Here is a 9473-nt window from a genome sequence, read left to right on the forward strand (position 1 = left end):
ATTTGTTTATGTTTTCTCACTTTTGCAAAGTCACTGTGCATTTGCAATATGGTTCAATGGGCAGGTACCATCACGAATTTGTCATGCTATAAAAATCCTGCAGGAATGTGAAATTGACTGGCCCGATGAACTCGGGATAGCTGGGCAGTGATTCTGGTTCATCTCCATGGCTCGTTAGGGTTGATTTCAGAATGTCACTTTTGGTGATGGTCCCTCTCCGTTTAAACATATTGCTAATGTACAAAAGTCAACTAGCAAGTCAGTGTCCATCAGTCAATTAGATGTCATTTTGACACCAAACTGATACCAATTGACACCAAACCCACTTTTTCCAACTCATTTAGAAGCCAACTATCATATATGTCAGAGCAGGCCCATAATTCACAGCGCCTTTAGTTTAAAACATAATAAAAACGTAAAACACATAGTTACGTTCTAGCTGCGGGTCCAGGTCAGACATTATGTGAAGGCCTATGTGAGGCGACCCCGAATCCCGAGTTTCGGCTCGATAGGTCCTTCGGTGCCCGAGTAAAACCCTAATTGGTGCTGAAAATCCACTTTTTTCCATGCCTTGCTATGGGGTCCTTGAATGAGCTATCGGACCGAAACGTTGGGGTCCGTCTCTATGGGCCGAGCCGGTTCCAATGCACCTAGTCTTGTGTCTCTGAGACTTTTCTAAATGTCGCCATTTTCGTAATGGTCAAAATGAATTGAAATCATTGCAAATGTACGAGGCTATTTCTCGGTCCGAGAACCTTCTAGAGCCACCTAACTCACCACGCACTATCGACCCGAGGTCTAGAACAGGTTTCTAAAGTTTCGGAACTCTAGGTCTGACGGTTCTTTTTAGCTCGAACAAAGCTAACTATTGGAGGCACTGTCTGTCTCTACAACCCCCAATACGTCCCTCCTTCCAAGTTGTGTGTCTGTGTGATTTAGTTTTCCTTTGAAATTTTATGGGAAAAATGACTGATTTACAGTTCATGGGGGTTGCCTAATCACACATATGAAGTTTTGGACAGATCTGACTTTTTTAACCCCTCGAAACAGCCCCTGAGACACCAATTAAGGCACTTCCGGTTGGCACAGGAAGCTATAAGTCAACACATATCCTCACTGGGCTATGCTTTTACAGAATCCTGTGTTTTAAGTCCTTACGTTAAGAATTGACTGATTTACACAGGGTTGAATGCACTATGTCTATCAAACTGCAGGCAGGTAATGGAAAAACACTTTTAGGGTGATTTTAACCACTTCCGGTTGGTCCAGGAAGCCTAGAATCAACACAGGTAGACCTCATACTGGCCTGATGGACTGTTATCAAAGACAGGTTCATACGGCATTCATAACCCATATAGACTTCAGGTTGAATTTAGGGGTGCAGGCAATGTATTCCTATGGGGAGAGAAGTCAATGCAAACTATTTGAAGTAAACACCTTCTTTTAACTATTAAGGGTTAATGCCACACGGTCAACGTTAGGCTTGCACGGATCGGAAGGACCTTAGGAACGTACCTGAGGTCGAATTGTGCTTCTCACCCTAACGGTTCTCTCACTGTCACCCAAAAGCAAATGACGTTGTGGGGCAGGCTTCATTTTGGGCCTACTTTTCTAATGGTCGCTGCGCTCAGACCGAGCGAGCTACGGTCAAGCGGGATATCTCGTTGAACTCGGCACGGCCTAGAGATTATGTTTATGCCATTGCCTGCTCTCTGTGTCTTTGAGAACCGCACTTTTCACTCCAGCCTTGCTGTGTGTGCGTGTGAGAGCTTTTCTTTGACATCTGTTGGGAGAAATGACTGATTTACAGTTCATGAGGGTTACCTAGTCACACATATGAAGTTTTGAAAAGATCTGACCTTTTTAACCCTTGGAAACTGCCACTGTGACATCATTAAAGGCACTTCCGGTTGGCACAGGAAGCTATAAGTAAACCCATGTCTTGATTGACATAGAAACTTACAGAATCCTGAGTTTTAAGTCCTTACGTTAAGAATTGACTGATTTACACAGGGTTGAATGCACTATGTCTATCAAACTGCAGGCAGGTAATGGAAAAACAATTTTAGGGTGATTTTAACCACTTCCGGTTGGTCCAGGAAGCCTAGAATCAACACAGGTAGACCTCATACTGGCCTGATGGACTGTTACCAAAGACAGGTTCATACGGCATTCATAACCCATATAGACTTCAGGTTGAATTTAGGGGTGCAGGCAATGTATTCCTATGGGGAGAGAAATCAATGCAAACTATTTGAAGTAAACACCTTCTTTTAACTATTAAGGGTTAATGCCACACGGTCAACGTTAGGCTTGCACGGATCGGAAGGACCTTAGGAACGTACCTGAGGTCGAATTGTGCTTCTCACCCTAACGGTTCTCTCACTGTCACCCAAAAGCAAATGACGTTGTGGGGCAGGCTTCATTTTGGGCCTACTTTTCTAATGGTCGCTGCGCTCAGACCGAGCGAGCTACGGTCAAGCGGGATATCTCGTTGAACTCGGCACGGCCTAGACATTATGTTTATGCCATTGCCTGCTCTCTGTGTCTTTGAGAACCACACTTTTTCACTCCATCCTTGCTGTGTGTGCGTGTGAGAGCTTTTCTTTGACATCTGTTGGGAGAGATGACTGATTTACAGTTCATGAGGGTTACCTAGTCACACATATGAAGTTTTGAAAAGATCTGACTTTTTTAACCCCTCGAAACAGCCCCTGAGACACCAATTAAGGCACTTCCGGTTGTCACAGGAAGCTATAAGTCAACATATATCCTCACTGGGCTATGCTTTTACAGAATCCTGAGTTTTAAGTCCTTACGTTAAGAATTGACTGATTTACACAGGGTTGAATGCACTATGTCTATCAAACTGCAGGCAGGTAATGGAAAAACACTTTTAGGGTGATTTTAACCACTTCCGGTTGGTCCAGGAAGCTTAGAATCAACACAGGTAGACCTCATACTGGCCTGATGGACTGTTACCAAAGACAGGTTCATACGGCATTCATAACCCATATAGACTTCAGGTTGAATTTAGGGGTAAAGGCAATGTATTCCTATGGGGAGAGAAGTCAATGCAAACTCTTTGAAGTAAACACCTTCTTTTAACTATTAAGGGTTAATGCCACACGGTCAAGGTTAGGCTTGCACGGATCGGAAGGACCTTAGGAACGTACCTGAGGTCGAATTGTGCTTCTCACCCTAACGGTTCTCTCACTGTCACCCAAAAGCAAATGACATTGAGGGCCAGGCTTCCTTTTGCGCCTTCTTTTTTCAAGGTCGCTGCACTCAGAGCGAGCTACGGTCAAGCGGGGCGTCTCGTTGAACTCTGCACAGCCTGGAGACTATGGTGATGCCATTTTTTGTGTTGATTTCAGAATGCCATTTTGGTGATGGTCCCTCTCCGTTTAAACATATTGCTAATGTACAAAAGTCAACTAGCAAGTCAGTGTCCACCAGTCAATTAGATGTCATTCTGACACCAAACTGATACCAATTGACACCAAACCCACTTTTTCCAACTCATTTAGAAGCCAACTATCACATATGTCAGAGCAGGCCCATAATTCACAGCGCCATTAGTTTAAAACATAATAAAAACGTAAAACACATAGTTACGTTCTAGCTGCGGGTCCAGGTCAGACATTATGTGAAGGCCTATGTGAGGCGACCCCGAATCCCGAGTTTCGGCTCGATAGGTCCTTCGGTGCCCGAGTAAAACCCTAATTGGTGCTGAAAATCCACTTTTTCCATGCCTTGCTATGGGGTCCTTGAATGAGCTATCGGACCGAAACGTTGGGGTCCGTCTCTATGGGCCGAGCCGGTTCCAATGCACCTAGTCTTGTGTCTCTGAGACTTTTCTAAATGTCGCCATTTTCGTAATGGTCAAAATGAATTGAAATCATTGCAAATGTACGAGGCTATTTCTCGGTCCGAGAACCTTCTAGAGCCACCTAACTCACCACGCACTATCGACCCGAGGTCTAGAACAGGTTTCTAAAGTTTCGGAACTCTAGGTCTGACGGTTCTTTTTAGCTCGAACAAAGCTAACTATTGGAGGCACTGTCCGTCTCTACAAACCCCAATACGTCCCTCCTTCCAAGTTGTGTGTCTGTGTGATTTAGTTTTCCTTTGAAATTTTATGGGAAAAATGACTGATTTACAGTTCATGGGGGTTGCCTAATCACACATATGAAGTTTTGGACAGATCTGACTTTTTAACCCCTCGAAACAGCCCCTGAGACACCAATTAAGGCACTTCCGGTTGTCACAGGAAGCTATAAGTCAACACATATCCTCACTGGGCTATGCTTTTACAGAATCCTGAGTTTTAAGTCCTTACGTTAAGAATTGACTGATTTACACAGGGTTGAATGCACTATGTCTATCAAACTGCAGGCAGGTAATGGAAAAACACTTTTAGGGTGATTTTAACCACTTCCGGTTGGTCCAGGAAGCTTAGAATCAACACAGGTAGACCTCATACTGGCCTGATGGACTGTTACCAAAGACAGGTTCATACGGCATTCATAACCCATATAGACTTCAGGTTGAATTTAGGGGTAAAGGCAATGTATTCCTATGGGGAGAGAAATCAATGCAAACTTTTTGAAGTAAACACCATCTTTTAACTATTAAGGGTTAATGCCACACTGTCAACGTTAGGCTTGCACGGATCGGAAGGACCTTAGGAACATACCTGAGGTCGAATTGTGCTTCTCACCCTAACGGTTCTCTCACTGTCACCCAAAAGCAAATGACGTTGTGGGGCAGGCTTCATTTGGGCCTACTTTTCTAATGGTCGCTGCGCTCAGACCGAGCGAGCTACGGTCAAGCGGGATATCTCGTTGAACTCGGCACGGCCTAGACATTATGTTTATGCCATTGCCTGCTCTCTGTGTCTTTAAGAACCACACTTTTCACTCCATCCTTGCTGTGTGTGCGTGTGAGAGCTTTTCTTTGACATCTGCTGGGAGAAATGACTGATTTACAGTTCACGAGGGTTACCTAGTCACACATATGAAGTTTTGAAAAGATCTGACCTTTTTAACCCATGGAAACTGCCACTGTGACACCATTAAAGGCACTTCCGGTTGGCACAGGAAGCTATAAATAAACTCATATCATGATTGGGGTATGCCTTTACAGAATCCCGAGTTTTAAGTCTTTACGTTAAGAACTGAGTTATTTACGGAGGGTTTAGTGAGTGTGTGTTATTTCAGAAAATCATAGAAAATCACAGAAATCTCGCAGAGCTCCGCAGCACACTTTAAAAAGATTCGTAAGAACAACCTGCAACTGGATCTGTAACCGTTGAAAAAAAAAACACCTATCCGTGAACATCACCAAGGTGTCGTTGTACGATTTCTCTTAAATGACGATAGATAAATGGCTGGTTCTTTTTTATTGACACCGGAGGCTCCTTGACTTTGACGTGAAGTGGAAAAATAATTTCTCTATTTTCATTTTGGACCTTTAATCCCAGATAAATGGCCATAACTCAAAAACCGTTGAGGCCTAGACGCCATCTTGTTCGGGGCCAACTGCCCATTATGCCGCCCCTACGCTCACCGAGTTTCGGCTTCTAAATATTTTCAGTTTTCGAGATAAGGCCCCGTCGTGAATCGTGATGTTTTGTAGCAATAGCCATATGATTGCTTATGCCCTCTTGTGGGAATTTCCGGGACATGGGAAAAATGACATAAATCTTATTATTTTTGTAAACGGAAACCGAATGTCCGACAACGTTCATTTGATGACTTCCTGGTAGGTCCGGCCCTGCCGCTCGGCCCGACGCCGTCCGCGAATTTTACAAACGATTTCGGACGTCTAGTAAGGGACCGTACATTTGCAATATGGACTTTCTCACTAACCATACAGGTACTGCCGAATTCTTCCCTTAATGTATGGAAGGACTACAAACTGTCTGTAGACAACTCCTACACAAGCCCTGCCCTGTTCACAGACCTGAGGAAGGACTACAGACTGTAGACAACTCCTACACAAGCCCTGCCATGTTCACAGACCTGAGGAAGGACTACAAACTGTCTGTAGACAACTCCTACACAAGCCCTACCCTGTTCACAGACCTGAGGAAGGACTACAAACTGTCTGTAGACAACTCCTACACAAGCCCTGCCCTGTTTGCAGACCTGAGGAAGGACTACAAACTGTCTGTAGACAACTCCTACACAAGCCCTGCCCTGTTCACAGACCTGAGGAAGGACTACAAACTGTCTGTAGACAACTCCTACACAGCCCTGCCCTGTTCACAGACCTGAGGAAGGGCTACAAACAGTCTGTAGACAACTTCTACACAAGCCCTGCCCTGTTCACAGACCTGAGGAAGGACTACAAACTGTTTGTAGACAACTCCTACACAAGCCCTGCCCTGTTCACAGACCTGAGGAAGGACTACAAACAGTTTGTAGACAACTCCTACACAAGCCCTGCCCTGTTCACAGACCTGAGGAAGGACTACAAACTATCTGTAGACAACTCCTACACAGCCCTACCCTGTTCACAGACCTGAGGAAGGACTACAAACTGTCTGTAGACAACTCCTACACAAGCCCTACCCTGTTCACAGACCTGAGGAAGGACTACAAACTGTCTGTAGACAACTCCTACACAAGCCCTACCCTGTTCACAGACCTGAGGAAGGACTACAGACTGTCTGTAGACAACTCCTACACAAGCCCTGCCCTGTTCACAGACCTGAGGAAGGACTACAAACTGTCTGTAGACAACTCCTACACAGCCCTACCCTGTTCACAGACCTGAGGAAGGACTACAAACTGTCTGTAGACAACTCCTACACAAGCCCTGCCCTGTTCACAGACCTGAGGAAGGACTACAAACTGTCTGTAGACAACTCCTACACAGCCCTGCCCTGTTCACAGACCTGAGGAAGGACTACAGACTGTAGACAACTCCTACACAAGCCCTGCCATGTTCACAGACCTGAGGAAGGACTACAAACAGTCTGTAGACAACTCCTACACAAGCCCTACCCTGTTCACAGACCTGAGGAAGGACTACAAACTGTCTGTAGACAACTCCTACACAAGCCCTGCCCTGTTCACAGACCTGAGGAAGGACTACAAACTGTCTGTAGACAACTCCTACACAAGCCCTGCCCTGTTCACAGACCTGAGGAAGGACTACAAACTGTCTGTAGACAACTCCTACACAAGCCCTGCCCTGTTCACAGACCTGAGGAAGGACTACAAACTGTCTGTAGACAACTCCTACACAAGCCCTGCCCTGTTCACAGACCTGAGGAAGGGCTACAAACAGTCTGTAGACAACTTCTACACAAGCCCTGCCCTGTTCACAGACCTGAGGAAGGACTACAAACTGTTTGTAGACAACTTCTACACAAGCCCTGCCCTGTTCACAGACCTGAGGAAGGACTACAAACAGTTTGTAGACAACTCCTACACAGCCCTGCCCTGTTCACAGACCTGAGGAAGGACTACAACCTGTCTGTAGACAACTCCTACACAGCCCTGCCCTGTTCACAGACCTGAGGAAGGACTACAAACTGTCTGTAGACAACTCCTACACAGCCCTGCCCTGTTCACAGACCTGAGGAAGGGCTACAAACTGTCTGTAGACAACTCCTACACAGCCCTGCCCTGTTCACAGACCTGAGGAAGCCGGATGTGTGGGCTTGTGGCACCATTCGGACCAACAGAGTGGGCTTTCCAAAGACCAAGGTGAACGACATGCCTCGGCGGGCTGAGCGGGGAACCATGAGATGGATCCGTGAAGATGGCCTGCTGTTTGTGAAGTGGATGGACACCAGAGAGGTGGCGATGTGCTCCACTATCCACAAGTCCTTCAGTCCCCTCTACCTCTGCCCCCTCTGCCCCCTCTGCCCCCTCTGTCCCCTCTACCTCTGCCCCCTCTACATCTGCCCCCTGTACCTCTGCCCCCTCTACCTCTGCCCCCTCTACTCCTGCCACCAGTGGTGTGCCCAAATTCATAACTGCAGGAATGAATGTGCCTCAGGGCCAAAAGGCCACAGCATGGAGGCGTCGTTGTGATGAAGTCCCCCATCACCTGCACCACTTGTTCGGGTTTGCCTCTGCTTTACAGCAGAAAGAGACTGCTATGGGACACGGCACCAACAGCAAAATATTGTGTAGAGGACGATGCATATCCTTGCTTCTGGGCCTGAGCCACAGGCAGTTAGATTAAGGTGTGTCTTCAGGTGGAAATTGAGAAGAAGGGTAGACAGCCGTAAGAAGTTTTAACATCAACCGACATGTAATCTGTCTGTTTCTCTGTCGCTCTGTTCCTAGGCCAGTTAACCCACTGTTCCTAGACCAGTTAACCCACTGTTCCTAGGCCAGTTAACCCACTGTTCCTAGACCAGTTAACCCACTGTTCCTAGACCAGTTAACCCACTGTTCCTAGGCCAGTTAACCCACTGTTCCTAGACCAGTTAACCCACTGTTCCTAGGCCAGTTAACCCACTGTTCCTAGGCCAGTTAACCCACTGTTCCTAGGCCAGTTAACCCACTGTTCCTAGACCAGTTAACCCACTGTTCCTAGACCAGTTAACCCACTGTTCCTAGGCCAGTTAACCCACTGTTCCTAGGCCAGTTAACCCACTGTTCCTAGGCCAGTTAACCCACTGTTCCTAGGCCAGTTAACCCACTGTTCCTAGACCAGTTAACCCACTGTTCCTAGGCCAGTTAACCCACTGTTCCTAGGCCAGTTAACCCACTGTTCCTAGGCCAGTTAACCCACTGTTCCTAGGCCAGTTAACCCACTGTTCCTAGACCAGTTAACCCACTGTTCCTAGACCAGTTAACCCACTGTTCCTAGGCCAGTTAACCCACTGTTCCTAGGCCAGTTAACCCACTCTTCCTAGACCAGTTAACCCACTGTTCCTAGGCCAGTTAACCCACTGTTCCTAGGCCAGTTAACCCACTCTTCCTAGACCAGTTAACCCACTGTTCCTAGACCAGTTAACCCACTGTTCCTAGGCCAGTTAACCCACTGTTCCTAGGCCAGTTAACCCACTGTTCCTAGGCCAGTTAACCCACTGTTCCTAGGCCAGTTAACCCACTGTTCCTAGGCCAGTTAACCCACTGTTCCTAGACCAGTTAACCCACTGTTCCTAGGACAGTTAACCCACTGTTCCTAGGCCAGTTAACCCACTTTTCCTAGACCAGTTATCCCACTGTTCCTAGACCAGTTAACCCACTGTTCCTAGACCAGTTAACCCACTGTTCCTAGACCAGTTAACCCACTGTTCCTAGGCCAGTTAACCCATTGTTCCTAGGCCAGTTAACCCACTGTTCCTAGACCAGTTAACCCACTGTTCCTAGACCAGTTAACCCACTGTTCCTAGACCAGTTAACCCACTGTTCCTAGGCCAGTTAACCCACTGTTCCTCGACCAGTTAACCCACTGTTCCTAGACCAGTTAACCCACTGTTCCTAGGCCAGTTAACCCAC

The 9473-nt window shown here is 46.7% G+C and overlaps 1 long non-coding RNA gene across 1 annotated transcript in view; it reads left to right on the forward strand.

Moving 5' to 3' along the window:
* Positions 1-8815: 8815 nt before the first annotated feature.
* Positions 8816-9473, forward strand: part of LOC127926786 (uncharacterized) — a 1687-nt gene continuing 1029 nt past the window's right edge. The window contains exon 1 of the long non-coding RNA XR_008125088.1: positions 8816-9118. This is a non-coding gene — a long non-coding RNA (uncharacterized LOC127926786). The remainder of the gene's footprint in view (positions 9119-9473) is intronic.

Source organism: Oncorhynchus keta, unplaced genomic scaffold (genome assembly GCF_023373465.1).
Source record: "Oncorhynchus keta strain PuntledgeMale-10-30-2019 unplaced genomic scaffold, Oket_V2 Un_contig_8304_pilon_pilon, whole genome shotgun sequence".
NCBI classification, from domain to species: Eukaryota; Metazoa; Chordata; class Actinopteri; order Salmoniformes; family Salmonidae; genus Oncorhynchus; species Oncorhynchus keta.